The sequence below is a fragment of the Taudactylus pleione genome, unplaced genomic scaffold (assembly GCF_031769625.1).
Source record: "Taudactylus pleione unplaced genomic scaffold, aTauple2 ptg000802l, whole genome shotgun sequence".
NCBI classification, from domain to species: domain Eukaryota; kingdom Metazoa; phylum Chordata; class Amphibia; order Anura; family Myobatrachidae; genus Taudactylus; species Taudactylus pleione.
The window spans coordinates 650787-672430 of record NW_028285204.1 but is presented as its reverse complement, the minus strand read 5'-3'; the positions used below and the strand labels follow the sequence as shown (position 1 = coordinate 672430).

Genomic DNA, 21644 nt, shown 5'->3' with positions numbered 1-21644 from the left:
AAAAAAATCTACACTGATTGCATGGCACTGTTACTCCTGGCTAGGGAAGCAGATGCAGGAAATCATTAGTGTCTGAAATGCCACCATTACCAGAGTTATTGTAGGTACCATTAGGATGTTGACTGGGATATCACGAGAACTCTACCGGTCACAGACTGAAAATTACCAGCAGCCAGAAAGTGCAGCACAGCCAGAAGCTTATCCAGGCCTGAGACAGAGTGGGAACGTGCTGTGTCAGGATTTAGGTCCAGTTTGACTTGGTCATGTAAATGGAATATGTTGTTACAGTTCATCCAGAACATCTGTTTGACTTTGCCATCGGCCAATGCGTTCAGGTTCAAACACCTCCAAAAAAAATATGGACTGAGCAGCATTTGTGATTCCAAAATGATCCCTATTCGTGACCCGGGACTCCTTCCCATAGGGAAGGAGCTGGTAATGGTAGCAGATGCCACCTGATGATGGCAAATGCTACCGCAGTCAAGCTCCAAATGTCCTTGAGTGGCCCAGCCAGAGCCCAGACTTGAATCCAATTGAACATCTCTGGAGAGATCTGAAAATGGCTGTGCACCGACGCTTCCCATCCAACCTGATGGAGCTTGAGAGGTGCTGCAAAGAGGAATGGGCGAAACTGCCCAAAGATAGGTGTGCCAAGCTTGTGGCATCATATTCAAAAACACTTCAAGCTGTAATTGCTGCCAAAGGTGCAACAACAAAGTATTGAACAAAGGTTGTGAATACTTATATACATGTGATATCTTAGATTTTTTTTATTAAATTTGCAAAAATCTCTAAAAAAATTTTTACACGTTGTCATCATGGGGTATTGTGTGTAGAATTTTGAGGCGAAAAATGAATTTATTCCATTTTAGAATAAGGCTGCAACATAACAAAATGTGGAAAAAGTGATGCACTGTGAATACTTTCCAGATGCACTGTATCTGTGATACTAATGTATGGGAACAGCGGGCCATTCTGCAAGAGGAAGGTAAGCAGGAGATATCAGATATCTCCTGCTTTACCTTCATGATGAATGGCCTGAACACTTAATTTTTTACATTTTCAGGTGAAAATATGTACTTTCACCTGCTTTTGTAAAAATTAAGTGATGATAAATAGGCCCCTAAGTCCCTTTAATAGGCATCATCATTGTTTTCCCACTAATTGCAACTTGATACACCTGTGAACACATGCAAACACATCCAAACTCATCCAAACTCATCCAAACACATCCAAACACATCCAAACACATGCAAACACATCCAAACTCATCCAAACTCTTCCAAACTCATCCAAACACATCCAACACATGCAAACACATGCAAACACATCCAAACTCATCCAAACTCTTCCAAACTCATCCAAACACATGCAAACACATGCAAACACATGCAAACACATCCAAACTCATCCAAACTCATCCAAACACATCCAAACACATGCAAACACATCCAAACTCATCCAAACTCATCCAAACTCATGCAAATACTCACCTCAGGTCATATTTTTAAAGTCTATTTTGATGAGAGTTTGGTAATTTCTCATGCGAGTTTCAAAACTCAATTCTTGGTAAACTTGCGTGTTGTATGGTGCTTGTGAGTTTGGCCAATGGTGTATTTGGTCGCGTTTTGTAAACTCATGCGAGTTTTGATGTCTGTTTCCTGCAAGTTCACACGTGTTTGACCTTAGTAAATTTGCGAGTCGGAAAAACAGGCTAAACTCACCCGAGATTGCAATCTCGCCCATACGCAATTCTTAGTAAATTCACCCCTAGCTATTTTCTTCTAGAAGGTGCTAGTTACATGATAAGAAGAATCTGATTGGTTGCTATGGGCAACATCTCCATTTCTAAAAACTCTCACTATAGTAAATATACCCCTTGGTGTAAAGTGATTGTCTCCCAGCCACCCATGACACGGCCTGTACATCCATGAATGCAGCTGAAAATGACATAACATAGTGTAATCATATATAATTCATACATTGCAACTTATGTAATACTTGAAAAAGAGCTTCTGTCTGAAATTACCTGTGAACACCTGGGAAACACACACTTGCTGCCATTTGACGTGTTGGTTGTGAAAAAATTACATTCTTAGCAACATCTGTAACCATGGAAATAAAACTATGGACAGTAACTTTGTATTTCTCAGATTTCTACAGTTAATTTTAGGTTGAAACTGTGGTTTGAGTATCAGGATGATAAGTGGTGTAAACCTTAATGGCAATGTACATATATGGTGTGTTGGAGGTCGCTGATCTAATTTTTGTGCTAAGAGGAATGAAAGCACTTTATTTCATAATAACCTATTAGATATTTGTTTTCATTAGTACAGTGTTAGACTAATCAAGGTTAATTGCCGTTTGGGGCCAGCACACTTTTGTACACTAGGCTCACATAAGCTAGAATCTATCTGTGTCTTGAAAATGGTAATTTTTGCAAATAGATACTCTACCGAAACAAGCAGCAAATGGGCGAATTTCTTCTTAAACTCCTACAATGCCTTTCGTGTTATATTTTATATTGCATACACAGGGGCGTAGAGAGCTGCACCAGGCCCGGAGGAAGGGGGCTTGGCCTATTTGGGGAGGCATGGCCAAACCTCCATAGGATAAAAAAAAACATTTTTGCAGCACTGCGTAGCACCCCTGCATGCTGGTGGGGGCCGATATGAGCCACTTAGCCCGGCACAAAGGCTTGGGGGGCACAATCAGTGTGATCGCTCCCCCCCACACAGGCATAGGAGACTGTGCAGTCACGAGCAATCTCCCACTGCAGCCTAGCACATAGCAGCCTGTAATGGACTGCTGTGAGGTAAAAGGGAGGTGAAGGCTGCGCTGGACCCGGGTCCCCACTGGGCCCCTCTAGCAAGCATGGGCCCGAGTAAATGGTACCCACTCCCCCCCCCCTTCCGTGTCCCTGTGAATACAGCATGTGGGTTAAGTGATGTAAAGCTTTGGGAAAAGGAAATAAAATCATGTTAAAAATGTGAAATTGGAACAAGGGTAAGTGAGTCAATATTGTATAAAACGGGCGCTTGGCTTTAGATTACAATTTTGTGTACAACGATGAATAAACAGAATGGACTATTGTACCTATTCATGCATATGGCTTTTTGTTTAGTTTCGTAAAATAGTTACATTTGTACTGAAAGATTGTTTCTTTATCCCTTCCAGTGAATTGCCCGCACAACCAAGAACCAGGTTGCAGCCCGTGCTGGGGTGGAACGTGCGAAAGTCTTAGTAATTCATTTACTTTAAAATGCTCTGGTAACTGCAATTATAAATGCATTTGCAAGAAAGACCACTATTTACAGAACAACGAATGTGTCCATGTATCACAATGCAATGTTCATTGTCCGGAAAACATGGTCTTCAGTACATGTGCTAAATCACCTAACACCTGCAGCTCAACCAATGTATCTACAGAGGGGGAAGTATGTAAGCCACGCTGCGTATGTATCCAAGGTTATGTTTTAAGTGGTCAGAAGTCCCAACAATGTATTCCAATAAATGCATGCCCAGCGCAGCCCATTAGTAATTAAGTCCTTATTTCAAGGTCAAAATAAAACATTGGACTGACATCATAGAGAAGTGTAAGAAATTACAGTACAATGTTATGGATAGTACCAGACATGCTGGAAAACCCGACCTGTGCCACATATGCAGCTGTTCTTACAGTACATGATAATGCTAAAGACTAAATGTTGGAGAGTTGCCACAAGTGCCCACAGCTATAACGGGCATAATAAATCCTATGTTATTGTTATTATACAATGTATTGAACTGTAAAGTGTTAAAATGATGAAATATTTTATACATTTATCACATTTTGAAAAAAATAATACATACCGGTATATTTATTACTTAATTGTTAAACAAACTGAATGTAAATAAAATGACACTTTAAAATAAATTCAGTTTTTTGTCAGTTTTTATTACTAAATAAGGAATTTTCCCCGATGGTAAAGGCCGAGGTGACTATTAGTAAAGATGTAAATTCATATTGTTATTTTCTTGTATTGTTGTAAACAGCTGGTTTTGGGCCTTATATCACATGAGTAGGATTGGATCTGTCACGCGTCTAGAACTCAATCGTCCCTTTATGAAGGAAAGACTTCTGTGGTCTCAGAGGGCGTGATTCCGGTATGGGCGCCTATTAAGCGATTTCTTATAGATTCAAATTTGATAAAATGTGCAAATGTCAGTGTAATCATTCTCTCATGCAGTAACGTGCCATGAGCCGAGCAGACATTGTGATGGCCTCTCTGCATATCTGAGCAATACTCAAGTCCGCTGGTGGATCCGACCACTTCACCATAAATGCACGATCGGTCAGATCATCGTCTCCATGAACAGCTCCTGGGTAGCGCAGAGTCTTCCCTATAACTCTCTTAAAATACGGCCATTGTGGCTGCTGTACTGTGAAACATAATTTAGCCGTATGTGGAATCATGCTGATGACACTCACATAACAAGCCCATGAGACGCTCTCTTTACATCCTCTGCATGTCACCTCTCACTCTCCACCTTGATACACCCATGAATCGTAGACGCCATCTCTAATCAGGGCAATGTAGTATGACCCAAATTTTCTTCGCTGGAAGCACATTTGTGTTTCTTCTCAATCTGATTGCTCAGGAGAGGGTGACCAGATCTCTCAGGAGTGGAGCTGATGAACTGGAAGTCACTTAGTTGAATATAATTCATTAGTAACAGCTTGAATCAGGGTTGGTAACAGAAATTATTGGGCCCGGTACACCCATGTTTTCACCAGCCCCAGCCCAGCAAGTAGAGGTCATTTGCTTGATGTGGTTTCTCTGCAACAGGGAACTCAGATGAAATTATTCCTCCCTGGGCAGATGGTCACTTCAGTATTCACTATTCACGTAGGAGATTATATGGTCTGGAAGATGCCTGTTTGTATAGAAATATAACCAATGTCGTTGTCATATAGCAGAGGTTCAATTGAATAATACATAGTAACAGAGGTTTTGGTGCTGGGCAAAATTTGTCCTTCCCTTATCAAATTTTATATTATTAAGCTGTATTTGCTAATTTGGTACCATTTGTATCAGTAATGTTTCCTTAGAATGAACATTACTGTCTCATAGTATTTTCCCTCTAATCCCGCCAGTTGTGGATAATCTCCAGCCACTTCCCTCCAGTTCTCTTCATACTTATCCCCCTTGTGTCTCCCCAGCCTCCCTGTGTCTCTCCAGCCTAATTTATCTGTGTCTCTGCAGCTCCAAACCTCCTCTGTCTCTCCAGCTGAAGCACTGCCCCAGTGTCTCTCCAGGCCTCCATTGGCTCGCCAGCTCCATTGGCTCTCCACAGTCACTTACCTTCTTCTGTCATCTGTCTGTTCTTCAAAAGCCTGCACATCTTTGTGCTATGGCTCCTTTACCTTTCAGCAGTACGGTGTGGCATAATATCATGATGTCACATGCATGGTGCCACAATAAATTGCATTGGTCACTGGTGGCCACAGAAGATTAAGCAACAGTGGCTACTTGGACCACAAAGATTCCTGCACCCTACTAATCACTGCAGCTATGCAGGCAGTGGTTAGAGATGGATTTATCTGAGGGCTCTTATGGGGCCCCTTAGAACCTCAGGGCCCAGCACAAATGTGCCCCTTGTACGCCGTGTCGCTGGGCCTGGTTTAAAGTTACAAAAAAACACCAGAATGTATCTTCCTAGTGTAAACTTCAATTCTTTTTGTTAAAAATAAATAAAAACAGTTTTTTTTCCCCATAGGATTGATCTGGTACAAATGTGTACTGATAACAAAACTGTATGCATAGATAGGGGAGGTCTGACCACAAATATGTGTATACCTCCGCAATGTGGGAGCAATTCTGTCTGATTTACGATTAACTCAGCTTTGGACCTATATCTCTCCACGCTGCAGCATTTGTAGTAGTGGTATAATAAAAGAAGAAAAGGAACAGGAAATTATTAACAAAATGTATACAAAAAATGCCCCTAAAAATAATGAAACTCAATCTTAATTATAGTTGGAGGTGCTACCACAGATCCAGAAGATACATTTATTGGACATGAATCTGTATATGGTGCACAAACGTTAAAATATAACCTTTATTATATTTACAGTTTTATACAGATAATACAAATGCAAAATATTTGGTTAAAAATATAGAAAGACATGTGTACAGTATGAAAAGAATGTTTGTGATTAAAATAAAATAATATATATTTTATATAGTGGAGTGTCTTATTCTCATGTCTTTCAATAAAGAGTAAAATCTGTACCCTAATATTAATGTCTGATATTATTGTTACCTTATCCTATATACTGATCATACATGTCTTGTAGGCGCTATTTCCAAAACATATGTCATATTTGACTCCAGCTAGTTGGGAGTATTGTCCATAATTAGGGTAACTATGTATCTTATATTGAGAATGTTCACTGTCTGTATGAAATATAATTGTAACATAATTGAAAAGGATACAGTTACCTCTGGCAGTTATTCCAGCTATTACATTCCCCACTATATAAATATCATACAGCTCTTTACTCAGTGGGTTATTAATCATAGTGTACCAGGTATACGATGTATGTATCTGAGATTTATATATAGGGTAATGATTTATACAGTAATCTACAACAATAGCATATCAATTATTTAATATACAAAATACATATGATTGCAGTTCATACAGTCTCGTGATGATAGAATAATGATTTGTACTAGGATCATAAATGATCAAAATACCATATATTTAGTATACAAAATTGCACTTCATACAATCTCATAAAGGTACAATGCTGGTTACATTATATGGGAACAGTATTATATCAGCTAGTATTTATTACCAGATAATTGGTATTGCATAGATCATGTGTCTTTCACTTAAGTTTAATAAATAAAGAAAGCAGAGAATGTTCTCTTAGTAAATAAGTATAGGCTGAAATATCAATGTGTTTAATTAATGTTAATAATTGTAATGACACGACATCAGTAACTCAGTATACATACATATATATATATATATATATATTTATATATGATATATCGCCGCTGTCAGTACTAAACACTTATCGGGTCACTCTCCCCTATCACATGTATGTTGTGCCGCTGTGGTTGCAGTTATTACCGCTATGTCCCTGTTCCCATATAACATACATGTGGGGACAGTGGGCCTGATTCACAGCCGGACGCTCTGACAGAGAGTTCGCTCTGAATCAGGGCTGGCCTGGTTTTTTAGAACGGCCTCCTGGCCACTCGCATAGCTGTAGGTGACCACCCACAGCTATAGCGAGCGGCCATGATGATGGTCGCGATGGTCAAGACCATCGCGACCATCAGGCTTGCGACGAGACCCTTGTGATAGGGTCTCGTTGCCGCAAGCCCAAGAGAGCTTTCGGCTCTAATAGAGGCAAAAGCTCTCCCACTGACATCACTAGTGATGTCAGTGGGGCCTGCCCAGACGGTGAGCGTTCTCATGGGAACGCCTCCGTTTGGGCAGCAACCCCCCCGGCCCACCCACCAAAGGGGGCGTGCTGTCACTCAACATCGACAGCACGCCCCCTTTGGTACAAGACCTGGAGCAACGGATTGCCCGTCGCTATCTGGGTCTCGCGCATGCGCACGACGGAGCCGGCTCCGTCGTGCGCATGCACACTAGGCTACCATTGACCCACTTGCGAGCGCATAGTGCTCGCGAGTAGAGGTCTGAATCAGGCCCCAAGTCTCCCCTTAATAATCAATTCAGGCTATACCAGCGGCATATAGTGGAGAAGATATGATCCTATCTATACGTGATACATCGTAACATTAACCAGATTCATTACATTAATTAGACATGACCGGCACCCAGCTAACAGTGCCGACGTACGTTTTGCATAGACTGCTTTGACAAGGCAACCGGAGCCGGAATACAGAGGATCTTTAAATAGGTCCCACGACCAATCATTTTCTGTTACAGATCATTTGAATTACATTGGGCGCAGAGTCCGTTGGAATAGATGTAGTTAGCATTCTATTACTTCTCATCTGCCAGTATCTGCAGGAATAACAGAGTCCGTCAGGCTATTTGTTCTCAGTATATTGCGACTCATCCTATCTGTTCTCTCAGTATTCGATTATCCATGACTAAATATAGAACATAGGATATACAGTATTTCTAAGTTTTAATCCTTACAATAAAGGGAAATTAACTATAATATATATTCCTATTTACCCAATTACATTTCCATTGTATATAATAAGATAATAATCTTTGACTCATGATATGGAGAATAGTAATGAATCATTTATACCATGAAACATCCGTGTCATAAATCTAGATATAGGGAAACATCCGTGTCCCACACATATATATAAAGTTATAAACATCTATGTATGTATACCTACAGGCAATAACACATACTGTATACATGTGGGAGATCTCTCGCAATAATCCTCATCATTGAGACATTACACAAAATATATATAAATACATCTAAATTTGCTATGTGTTCCCTACATAACTACCAGGAATACTGAATTATCTATCCCTCAATTTAGTGAACATAGTGTTAAATATAATGTTGAACTGAATGTGTCCTTCGTAAAATATTCGACAATCTAAAATATATACTCCTCTGATTGTACATAGTGAATATTATATATTACTCTAATGGTGCGTATACACGATCAGATTTGTCAGATGAACGACTGAACGATTGGACGATTTGAACGATTTGAACGATTTTACCAAAGTTTTGAACGATTTGAACGATTGAACGATTTTTGACTGCATTAAAATGAATGGAATCGTCCAAGTCTGACTGCAAACACATCAGATGTCAGATATCGTTATCTGACAAACGGGAACGCGCATCGTTGATCGTCCATCGTTCAGGCATGTCAGATATGAACGATTTTCCTTCAGATATGAACGACTGAACGATTTTTAAATCGTTATCGTTCATATCTGAAGGAAAAATCTGACCATGTGTATGCACCATAAATGTGTATAGTGAATACAGCATGTACATGTGAATAAACCAAAACTCATTAATACAATTGTGTGATGTGCTACTAAAAAACCAATAAAGTAAAAACGTAAATAGATATCGACCGACCGTCAGCTTTCCGACTATTTAATCCCGGCAAGAGGTTAAATGACAGGCGTCGAAATCCCGACACCTGTCATTTTACCTATGATGACACCCGGCACACCGATCGAAGGTAAGCCGAGCGCCGGTCGCAGACAGCTGTGGTGGGGGGGTGAGGGATAGGTTTAGGGTTCCCGGGGGGGAATTAGGGTTAGGCACCCCCCCGCAGGGTTAGGGTTAGGCACCCCCGGGGTGAGGTTAGGGTTAGGCACCCCCCCTGGGGGACTTAGGTTTAGGCAGCGGGGAAGGGGTGGTTAGGTTTAGGCACTTAGAGGGGGGATTAGGGTTAGGCACTTGGGGAGAAGGTTAGGGTTAGGCACCCCTAAGGGAGGGTTAGGGTTAGGGGGTAGAAATAGGTTAGAGAATACTTACCTTGGACGATCGGGATTTTCAGTGCTGCTGAGATGCCGCTGTTGGGATTTGAACCGCCGGCCGCATATTGGATCCAATAAAATAATGTAGATCAAATCTAATAAAGAATTGAATGTGAATTAAATTTTAGATAGTGAAAAGGTGCAATGTGCTTCCAACAAACTGATAAAATAAAAATATATAATAATAATAATAATAATAATAATAGATAATATCTATACATATACAAACCCATCTTTAGGACAATATATATCTCTAGTCCAATATCACATATAAAGTGAATTCCGAAATAGAGAGTAAATAAATGAAAAAAGTATGAATATAGAAAATCCTTCTTTCCCGCAATATAGTTACAACATTCCATAAGTCCCCTATGTCTCCTATCAGTAATATATAGTAGAGTATAGATACATTAATATGCGTCTTCGTTCAATAATATAGTCCCATAATTCCATATGTCCCACATATCCCCCATCATTAACACACGATAGAATAAATGTGGATACATTAATAAGCATCTGCATTCCACAGGTGATAGATGGAGACTCCAGCTCTCTGTACCTCAATAAAGATATATTGGTAATAACAACAGCGAATTTTAAGAACAAATAAGTACATGATATAATAATTATCCATGCAAACAATGCTCTTATAAAAGAGATGGATCTCATCATGCATATCTCATATATATATAAATATATATATATATATATATATATATATATATAATGGATATGCATAAGATCCATCTCTATTATAAGAGCAATATATATATTAGAGATGAGCGGGTTTCTTATTTCTGAAATCCGAACCCCCCTGAGCCCTCCCGATCCGAGTCGGGATCTGAGTCCAGCTCGGGTTTTCCCGCCTGACTCGGAACTGAAATCAAGGCAAAACGTCATCATCCCGCCTTCCAGATCTCGCGGGTTTTGACCTCTATAAAAGGTCCCCGCGTCGGCGCCATATCTCACAGTGACAGTGAAGAGGCAGGGTGGGAGTTAGGGTTGGCTGGGCTGTGTTGTGTTGTGCTGCTGTTATCCATAGGGGCTGGCAGGACTGTGTTGTGCTGCTGTTGTCCATAGGGGCTGGCTGGGCTGTGTTGTGCTGCTGTTGTCCATAGGGGCTGGCTGGGCTGTGTTGTGCAGTCAGTTGTCCATAGGAGTTGTGGGCCTGATTCAGAGCCAGACGCTCTGACTGAGCGTTCGCTCTGAATCAGGGCAGGCCTTCTTGTTTTTTAGAGCGGCCATGATGATGGTTGCGATGGTCAAGACCATCACGACCATCAGGCTTGCGATGAGACCCTTGTGGTAGGGTCTCGTTGCCGCAAGCCCCAGAGAGCTTTCAGCTCTAACAGAGCAAAAAGCTCTCCCACTGACATCACTTGTGGAAATGCCTTGTGGAAACATCTCCATCTGGGCAGCAACTCCCCTGGCCCGCCCACCAAAGGGGGCATGCTGTCACTCAATATCGACACCACGCCCCCTTTGGTATGAGACCCGGAGCGGCAGAGTGCCCATCGCTATCCGGATCTCGCGCATGCGCACGACGGAGCCGGCTCCGTTGTTCGCAAGCGCACTGGCCTACCATCGACCCGGTTGTAAGCGCACAGCGCTTGCGACCGAGTTTGAATCAGGCCCTGTGTCTACTCCAAAAGTCTATAGGGGCTGGCTGGCTGGGCTGTGTTGTGCAGTGTACCATAAAGGCTGTAGTCCTAGAGGGGTGCTGTAGTGTTGTCCAGGGGGTGATCTGTTCATCAGGGGTGCTCCCCCCAAGTGCAAAAATACCATTTATTTCTGTGTTGTGAATTGTGTGCGCTGTAGCCGCACGTGCATCAACAAAGAAGCAGTGCCAAGTGCGCACCTGTGTCATAAGTCTGTTATAGGGTGGTGTAACCCCCAAAGTGCACTCCAAAAAAATTTAATAATTCTTATTTTCTGTGTTGTGAATTGTGTGCGCTGTAGCCTCATGTGCATCAACAAAGGAGCAGCGTCAAGCGTGCGCCTGTGTCATAAGTCTGTTAAAGGGTGGTGTAATCTCCAAAGTGCGCTCCACAAAAAATAAACAATTCTTCTTTTTTTTCTGTGTTTGTGTATGAAATGTATGCGCAGTAGCCACACGTGCATCAACAAAGGAGCAGTGCCAAGCGTGCGCTTGTGTCATAAGTTAAGATGCCGGCTGGCTTGTCTCCTAAAGGGTGGAGTAACCCCCAAAGTGCACTTAAAAAAAAAAATTCTTCATTTCTGTGTTGTGAATTGTGTGCGCTGTAGCCACACATGCATCAACAAAGGAGCAGTGCCAAGCATGCACTTGTGTCATAAGTCTGTTAAAGGGTGGTGTAACCCCCAAAGTGCACTCCAAAAAATAAAAAATTCTTCTTTTCTGTGTTTGTTAGCACCTTAGCCGCACGTAAATATCAATATAACATAAATGGAGGACAAAACTTTCTCTGCTAAAAATAAAATAGGGAAAGATCAAGAACCACTTCCTCCTAGTGCTGAAGCTGCTGCCACTAGTCAGGAAATAGACGATAACATGCCATCAACGTCGTCTGACAAGGCCGATGCCCATTGTCATAGTAGAGGGCACATACAATCCCAAATGACAAAGTTCAGGAAAATGACCTTAAAAAAAACATTTAAATCATCTGAGGAGAAACGTAAACTTGCCAATATGCCATTTACAACAAGGAGTGGCAAGGAACGGCTAAGGTCTTTCCCTATGTTCATGACTAGTGGTTCAGCTTCACATGACGATGGAAGCCCTCCTCCCGCTTCAAAAATCAAATGAGTTAAGCTGGCAAAAGCACAGCGAAGAACTGTGCGTTCTAAGAAGATATCACAATTCCCCAAGGAGAGTCCAAGTGTGGTGGCGGTTGCGATGCCTGACCTTCCCAGCACTTGATGGGAAGAGGTGGCTCTTTGCACCATTTGCATGCCCCTTGCAAGTGCTGAAAGGAGCACCCACAGTCCACTTGCTGATATTCAAATTGAAGATGTCACTGTTGCAGTACAACAGGATGAGGATACTGGTGTAGCTGGCGCTGAGGAGGAAGTTGTTGAGGAGGATTGTGATGGTGATTTGGTTTGTTTAAATCAGGCTCCGTGGGTGACAGTTGTTGTCTGTGGGATGAAAAAGCCCATCACGGTCATGTCTGGGCAGAAAACCAAACATTCCATCTCTTTGGTCTGGCAATATATCTATCCAAATCCGGACAACAACTGTCTTGCCATATTTACCATATATAAAGGTGAAATAAGTAGGGGTAGGGACGTTGACCACCTAGGAACATCCTCCCTTATACCGACACCTGCAGCGCGTTCATAAAAAGTTACTGTCAAGTTCAGAAACTTTGGCTACGACCGCAAGCAGTCCAGGGACACCTTATTCCCTTCATCCTGTTGTATCCAAGCGCCTGCAAACCACACCGTCAACTCTCCCTCCTCATCAATTTCCTCCTTAGTCAGGATCAGAAGTAGTCCTGCAGGCCATGTCACTGGCATGACTGATTCCTCTCCTATCCGGGATTCCTCCAGAGGATCCTGCATTGCTACACCTACTGCTGCCGCTGCTGCTGTTGTTGCTGCTTGGAGTCGTTCATCATCCCAGAGAGGAAGTAGGAACACCACTACTTCTTTTACTAAGCAATTGACCCTCCAACTGTCCTTAGTGAGGTGGATGAAGTATGACAGCAGTCATCCTGAAGCAAAGCGAATAACTGAGGCCATGACTGCTATGTTGGTGTTAGTCATGCGTCCGGTATCCACCATTGGTGCAGTGGTATTTAGACAATTGATGGAGGTAGTGTGTCCTTAGTACCAAATCCCTTATAGATTCCACTTCACTAGGCAGGCAATACCGAGAATGTACAGAGACGTCAGAAAAAGTGTCCTCAGTGTCCTAAAAAATGCGGGTGTACCCAATGTCCAGTTAACCACGGACATGTGGACAAGTGGAACATGGCAGACTAAAGACTATATGACCGTGAAGGCCCATTCGGTAGATGTATTGCCTTACGCAGCAACAACAGCAGCATCACCAGTAGCAGCAGCTCAGAAACACCAGCTCGCTCAAAGGCAGGCTACGCTGTGTATCACCGGTTTCAGTAAGAGGCACACTGCCGACAACCTCTTAGAGAAATTGAGGGAAATCATCGCCCAATGGCTTACCCCACTTATACTCTCCTGGGGATTTGTGATATCTGACAATGCCACCAATATTGTACGGGCATTACATCTGGGCAAATTCCAGCACGTCCCATGTTTTGCTCACACAATAAATTTGGTGGTGCAGAATTTTCTGAAACACAACAAGGACGTGCAGGAGATGCTTTGGGTGGCCCAAAAAATTTCTGGCACTTTCGCCATTCAGCGACTGCGTGCCGAAGACTGGAGCGCCAGCAAACACTCTTGAACCTGCCCCGCCATTACCTGAAGCAAGAGGTTGTGACGCGGTGGATCTCAACCCTCTATATGCTTTAGAGCTGGGGTGTCCAACCTTTCACCTTCCCTGGGCCACATTAGAAGATGAAAATTTGGTTTGGGCCGCACATAAAATAAAATAACAGTAACGATACCTGATCATCCAAAAAAAACATAGAAAACATAGGCCCTCATTCAGAGCCGCACGCTATTTGCGGTCGTTCGTTTAAAAACAAGGGGTGGCTATTTAAATGATCCGTACGCACATTGCAGTGTGTTCACACCTCTAAGTCTGAACGAACGAGCAAAACATACGCTCGTTTATTTGTTAAAAACGCCCCCTGGCCGCACGCATCCTACGTCATGTCCGCTATTTATTAGATTAATCGAGTACATCGACCAGCGTATGAACTGCTCGCTATTCTTGTGGTTGGTGTTTGCTACCACAAATTTGCGTGCAGTTCTGGCTATAAAATAACCCAGTGACGTGGTCAATGACGCTGCTGTTTTAAATATACACACCCATAAAACGCCCGTTTTGACCTTTAAGCACGCCTGCGTTCGGATCTCCACTCCCCATTTTCAAGCACCTTCCCCTGTTACCACCCACATACGCCTCATTCTGTCACTCAAAATAGCAGGCACTCGCTATATAGCGTACAAAGGATTTTCGACCGCACTGACTGGTTCGCGCATGCGTACTAAAAAGCGTACGCATGCGCAGATGTGCAAACATCGCTCGTAACGAGCGTACTGCCGCTAACGAGCGGCTCTGAATGAGGGCCATAGTTAACATATTAAACTTACTTAGAAATGAAGTTAGTGAGATGTTTGACATTGTTTCTCAGCCACCAATGCATCCATATTTGCTTCGATGGAACTTGTTGCAATTCTCAGTGAGTGCTCAAGGTGCTCATCAGATATTTTGGTACTAGTTTTATTCTCTGTGTGCTTCATCCTTGAAAATAGCTGCTCACAAATGTAGGTGCTTCCAAATAGCGATGACATGAATAAGGCATGATTGTGAAGTGAAGGATATTTTTCTCTGGGAACATATATCTTATAGAAGTCCATTAAAGAGACATGGTCAAATTTTTCTTTCAGTTGAATGTCAGATTGGAGCTCTATGCATTCCATTTGTAAATTGGCAGGTAATATATTAATGTCCACTGAAAATGGAGTTGCAAATATCAGAAAAGATGGCAGATTTTTTCTAAAATCTTGAAACCTGTTCTCAAATTCCTGTACCAAATTGAAAAGCAAGGCTGCATATTTTTCCATGTTCACAGAGGCGTGTTTAGCCAATGTGCTAAAATGTATCAAATTTTTTGCCTTCATTTGAGAATGCCATAGTTTCAGTTTCATTTTGAACGCTGTTATAGTTTGAAACATTGTGCTGATCAATTGGTTTTCACCTTGAAGACACATGTTTAACTCATTTAAATGAGTGGTCAAATCGACTAAAAATGCCAAATCTCTGAGCCACTTTTCATCGTCAAGTTCTGGCACACATTTTGTTTTAGATTCCATAAATGACTTGATTTCATTTCTCAGATCATAAAATCTTGCCAGCATTTTCCCTCGACTTAACCATCTTACTTCAGAAAAGTAAATGATGTCCCCATACTCAGCATCCATAAATTTAAGGAATTCCTGCAATTGGCGATGATTCAATCCCTTGGACCTTATGAAATTTACAGCCTTGATGACAATCTGCATGACGTTAGCCATCTTTAAAGCTTTTACACATACATTTTCTTGGTGTACTATGCAGTGATATTTCATCATACTGAAATTTTGTGCCCCCTCCAGTATATATGGCATGCCAGTGCCCCGGCTCCTGTACCAAGCTCTCTCACCCATCCCCCACCCCCTGCATCAAGCTGAGTCCCCCACCCCCCCGGCTCCTGTACCAAGCTACCCCAACACCCCACAAATCCCCTGCATCAAGCTGAGTACCCCCAGTCAAACACCCCCACACAGCTACTGTACCAAGCTCTGCTTACCAGGCAGTATCGCTTGTAAGCAGAGCGCAGAAATCACCCGACGGAGCCGCGGCCACCACAGAGTACTGCTATGCCACTGTGACCGCCCAGCATGCGCAATTATGCTGGCGGCACAGTGAGTGAAGGAGAGTGTGGGGGCGTGGTCTGGGGGTGCCGGGACTACAGTGAGCAATCCCGGAACAGCGGGACATATCGTGAATGTCCCGCTGAATCCGGGACACTTGAGAGGTATGCAGGCTGCATTACGAGCCGACCTGGGCTGCATGCGGCCCGCGGGCCGTGGGTTGGACAAGCCTGCTTTAGAGGATGGAGGATCAGCTAAAGGCCATTAAAGCCTATACATCCACCTCTGACATACGCAAAAGAGGGGGTATGCACCTGACTCAAGCGCAGTGGAGAATGATTTCCATGTTGTGCAAGGTTCTCCAGCCCTTCGAACTTGCCACACGTGAAGTCAGTTCAGACTCTGCCAGCTTGAGTCAGGTCATTCCCCTCATCAGGCTTTTGCAGAAGCAACTGGAGAAAGTGAAGGAGGAGCTAAGACGAAGCATTTCCGCTGGGCATGTGGGACTTTTGCTTGAAGCCCTTTTCGCTTTGCCAGGATTCGAGGGTTGTCAATCTGTTGAAATCAGACCACTACATTTTGGCCACAGTGCTCGATCCTAGGTTTAAAGCCTATGTGTTGTCTCTCTTTCCAGCCGACACAAGCCTGCAGAGGTGCAAAGAACTGCTGGTGAAAACACTGCCAGCTGAAGTGGAACATGACACATCAACAGCTCCTTCTTCATTTTCTCCTGCAACTGGGGCTGCCAGGAAACAACTTAGGTATCCTAAGCAACCCGCTGGCAGTGATGCAGGGCAGGCAGGACCAAGTTTGGACATCTGGCCCAGACTAATGGACCTGACAACAATTTCTGACATGTCTACTGTCATTGCATATGATACTGTCACCATTGACAGAATGGTGGAGGATTACATCGGTGACAGCATCCAAGTAGGCATGTCAGACAGTCCGTACCTGTACTGGCAGGAAAAAGAGGGCAATTTGGAGGCTCCTGTACAAACTGGCTCTATTTTACCTAAGTTACCCCCCCTCCAGTGTGCACTCCGAAAGAGTGTTTAGTGCAGCCAGGAACCTTGTCAGCGAAAGGCCTAGGAGGTTGCTTCCAAAAAATGTGGAGAAGATGATGTTCATCAAAATGAATGATAAATTCTTCCAGGGAGACCAGCCTCCAGAGGGACCTGTGGTGGTGGATTCCAGCGGGGACAAATTAATACTTTGTGAAGATGAGGATGTACACAACAATGAAGAGGATGAGGAATCAGTGAAATGATTGGTTTGTTAAAGTGTGCATGTCCTGTTTATACAACATAAGGGTGGGTGGGAGGGCCCAAGGACAATTCCATCTTGCACCTCTTTTTTTTCTTTGCATTATGTACTGTTTGTGGCCTAGTTTTTCAAACTGCCATCCTGTCTGCCACTGCAGTGTCACTCCTAGATGGGCCACATGTTTGTGCCGCCCACTCGTGTCGCTTAGCATAGTCATCCAGCTACCTCGGAGCAAACTTTTGGACATAAAAACACTATTGTGAGGTGTTCAGAATAGACTGGAAATGAGTGGAAATTAAGGTTATTGAGGTTAGAAATAGCATAGAGGCAGAAAAACCCACAAATTTGGTGATTTTAGCTGTTTTTATGCTTTTTAAAAAAAAAATACAGATCCAAAACACAAAACCCAGAACCCAAAACATGGAAGGGTGGTTTTGGCAAAACCAATCCAGATCCAAAATACGAAGAAAGATCCAGATCCAAAACCAAAACACAAAAACACGAACAGTGGCCGGTGCACACCCCTACTAAAAACACGATGAAGATAGAAGCCCTGATTCAGAGCCGGACGCTCTGACAGAGCGCTCGCTCTGATTCAGGGCCGTCCATTTCTTTTTTTAGAGTGGCCTCCTGGTCGCTCGCATAGCTGTGGGTGTCCACCCACAGCTATAGCGAGCGGCCAGGAAGATGGTCGCGATGGTCAAGACCATCGCAACCATCGGACTTGCGACGAGACTCTTGCGTTAGGGTCTCATTACCGCAAGCCCCAGAGCGCTTTTGGCTCTAACAGAGCCAAAAGCACTCCCACTGACATCACTTGTGATGTCAGTGGGGCCGGCCCCAGACGGTAGGCGTTCCCATGGGAACGCCTCCATCTGGGCAGCCAGCCCCCGGCCCGCCCACCAAAGGGGGCGTGCTGTCACTCAACATCGACAGCACACCCCCTTTGGTATGAGACCCGGAGCGACAGCTTGCCCGTCGCTATTTGGGTCTTGCGCATGCGCATGATGGAGCCGGCTCCATCGTGCGCATGCGCACTGGTCCAACATCGACCCAAGGACAATTCCATTCTTGCACCTCTTTTTTTTCTTTGCATTATGTACTGTTTGGGGCCTAGTTTTTTAAACTGCCATCCTGTCTGCCACTGCAGTGGGGGGAGCACCCCTGATGGACAGAGCACCCCCTGGACAACACTACAGCACCCCTTTAGGACTGGGACGACCGGCTCAATCCACGGCACTCGACCATCTGGGGTGCCCTTGGTATGTGACCACACCATCTACATAAAAAATATCATACAAACTCGGCACTCACATGCTTTTCAAACTGCAACTCCTTTGAACATAGGGATTGTAGGTTCCAAAATATTGCAATAATTTGTTAAGCTGGCCACCGCTTCATGGTCATTCCCATCTAGCCAGTCCCTACACTGATTCTCAGACAAATGAACTTGATCTGCCATCTTGGCCTCAAGCTCGCATACATTTTAAACATGAAACTGGGTCCTGCCTTAAAGAGACAGGACCGTACCCAGGGCTATCAGTTAATAAGCACCTGGAAAAATAAAAAAGTTTGTCTTACATTTGAAAAACAGGGTGCCCTTTGCTCCCATATATTATCAGGTTTTCATTCCAACCAGCCAGATTGGACAGATATCTGACAGAAAATTGTATAGTGGATGCCCAGCTTTATTAAGGCCCCCATACATCAGCAATTGATTGCAACAATCGTGCAATTTGCAATCGATTGGATAAAAATCTTTCCCTTTTTCAATCGATTGTGGCATCTCTGCAATCTGCTATCGATTGAAAAAGGGAAAGATTTTTATACACAATCAATTGCAAACTGCATGATTGCTGCAATCAATTGCTGATGTATGGGGGCCTTCAGTGTCTGTGCAACGTTACTTTCAGGTCTTTCTTGGACTCCTGCCAGATCCCTGCTGTGTCTGTGGGTTGCTGTGGACTTTGCTATAGCTCTGTTCATGTTCTAGCTAAACTTCTGATGCCAGTTACCAGCCGCACTACAGAGCTCAGCATAGCTATTGCCTAAGTATTGCTTTCTGCTCCACTGCTGTGGTTTCTCCTTTTGCTGCACTATTTACTTTGCCTGTTGCCTCTTACTCCTGTGGACATCAAACCCATCTTCGTTACAGTTGTCATCACCGCATCGTGGGGCTCAACCCCGTTCCAGATTCTAGTCACAACGCAGGGCTCAACCCTGTTCCGGAACCACACCGCTTCACATGGTGATTGACAGCATGGTGATTGACAGCATGCCCCCTTTGGTGGGCGTGCTGGGGGCGTGGCTGCCAGATGGAGGCGTTCCCATGGGAATGCCTACCGTCTGGGTCCGGCCCCACTGACATCACTAGTGATGTCAGTGGGAGTGATTTGGGTTCTGATAGAGCCAAAATCACTCCAGGGCTTGCAGCAACGAGACCCTACTGCAAGGGTCTCATCGCAAGCCAGATGGTAACGATGATCTTGACCATTGCGACCATCATCATGGACGCTCACATAAGCTGTGGGTGGTCACCCACAGCTATGCGAGCGGCCAGGAGGCCGCACCAATTTTAGGTAGGCCGGCCCTGATTCAGGCCCTCACTGCATTACAGGACTCAACGCTGCTCCGACCTCACCGCATCACTGGGCTCAACCCTGCTCCGTCTTTCACTGCATCACAGGGCTCACTCTGCTCCGTATCTCCATCACTACAGGGTTCCACCCTGGTGAAGCTCCTCTATACCATCCTGAGGTGTTTGCCTCATACTGGACTCGGGGTTCCCCACCATATTAGCTCTTCTGTGTTAAAGACTATATGAGGGGTTTTCTCCTATACTCATTACTGCTTATGTGAACCTCAGTGTTGTTGAGACTTTATGTGAGATGTTGCTGTTTTATTTCTCCTGTGAATAAATTCTATTTACTTTTATTCCATGCTACCGAGATTTCATGAAATGGTCATTCCTAAAGCCACCGCAGTTTATTGTGCCCAGTAGGCCTGCCTCCTCCCAGGAGTCTCAAGTGTTGGCAGCCGTGACAAGTTCTTCAATGCAGCTACTGGATAACTGCCTCCAGCCCAACAAACTGTCCACTTCAGCACTCAGTATAGGGTTTCCAAAGGTCAGTGCATGGTGGGAAAAAAATTAAAACGCAAGTACAATATGCTACGGTTCACAACATTTCCTTGGCTACTTTATGTACAGTACAGTACTATCAAGTTCCGTGTAGGCTACTGGGGATGCAGACAGGATGCCAGCACTGATTTCTCGAACAGATCAAGATATAGATGCTGGCAACCCAAAGGTAAGTATACAGGTTAGTTAAGTGGTTAGGCCGGGGATTCGGGGTGTACGTTTAAGGACCTCCTAGGCAGGGTTAGGTGTTAGGCACTTACCGGAGGGTTAGGGTTAGGCACTATAAGGGATAGTTAGGGTTAGGTACCAGGAGGGAGGTTTAGGGTTAGACAGCAAGAGGAGGGTTAGGGTGAAGATTAGGGTTATACAAAAAAAATGTTCTGTTGACCTTTAGCCCCTTTCATCCTATTGACTGTCTAACATGTAGTTTCTACAGTATCTACACCTTGTCTACTTTTTACTGTACTATAGATTTTTCAGTCTAACCCCAGGGACCATCGGGGAGGTTTGGGGGGGGGGTGAGGGGGATGGTTAAAGTACTTTCTGACTAACGCTAATGTCAAACCCCTGGACCTAGAAACATGAATTCGAGGAGTACTGCACAGCATATGGCAGGGAACGGCAGTGTCCAACTCCACTGTATCTAAGGTCTACCCTGGTGAAATCAGGTACATCAGCTGCTGTAGTGCTGTATAAAAGACTGATATACTGTACAGTAAAGTGCTACAATGAATTGCTGACTTGTATTGTACAGTAAATGTTACATATTGAATAACAGTAATGAACACAATAATTGATGACAGAGGTTACAGATGAATAACAATAATGAAAACATTATAGTACTGTAATTGTTGATTTTGAGAAACACATTGGTACAGTACAGTATTGTTATCATTGCTTTTATTAAATCTGTGACACTCAAAGTATAGTAAAATATTAAAGTTTACACAGTAAGCAAATGATAATATCCACCACAGTATAATACAGTACTCTACCTTTTGCAATGTTCACTGACGCAAGATCAGGAACTCATGATGGCGACTGAACAAATAAAACAATGATTACTGTAGGTTACACAACATACAGTAAAATGACATGTACAGTATTACTTTTATATAAATCTTTATGTACAGTATTGTAGTTTTTCAGTAAGGCTTTATTTACCTATAAGTGTACAGTATGTGACTATGACATATGCAGGTAAACAAAAATAAATTACTTTTATACAGCATTTATATTATAACCACCT

At 43.5% G+C, this 21644-nt stretch overlaps 1 pseudogene; it reads right to left on the bottom strand.

Moving 5' to 3' along the window:
- Positions 1-14739: 14739 nt before the first annotated feature.
- Positions 14740-15651, bottom strand: LOC148474892 (general transcription factor II-I repeat domain-containing protein 2A pseudogene; annotated as a pseudogene).
- Positions 15652-21644: the final 5993 nt, after the last annotated feature.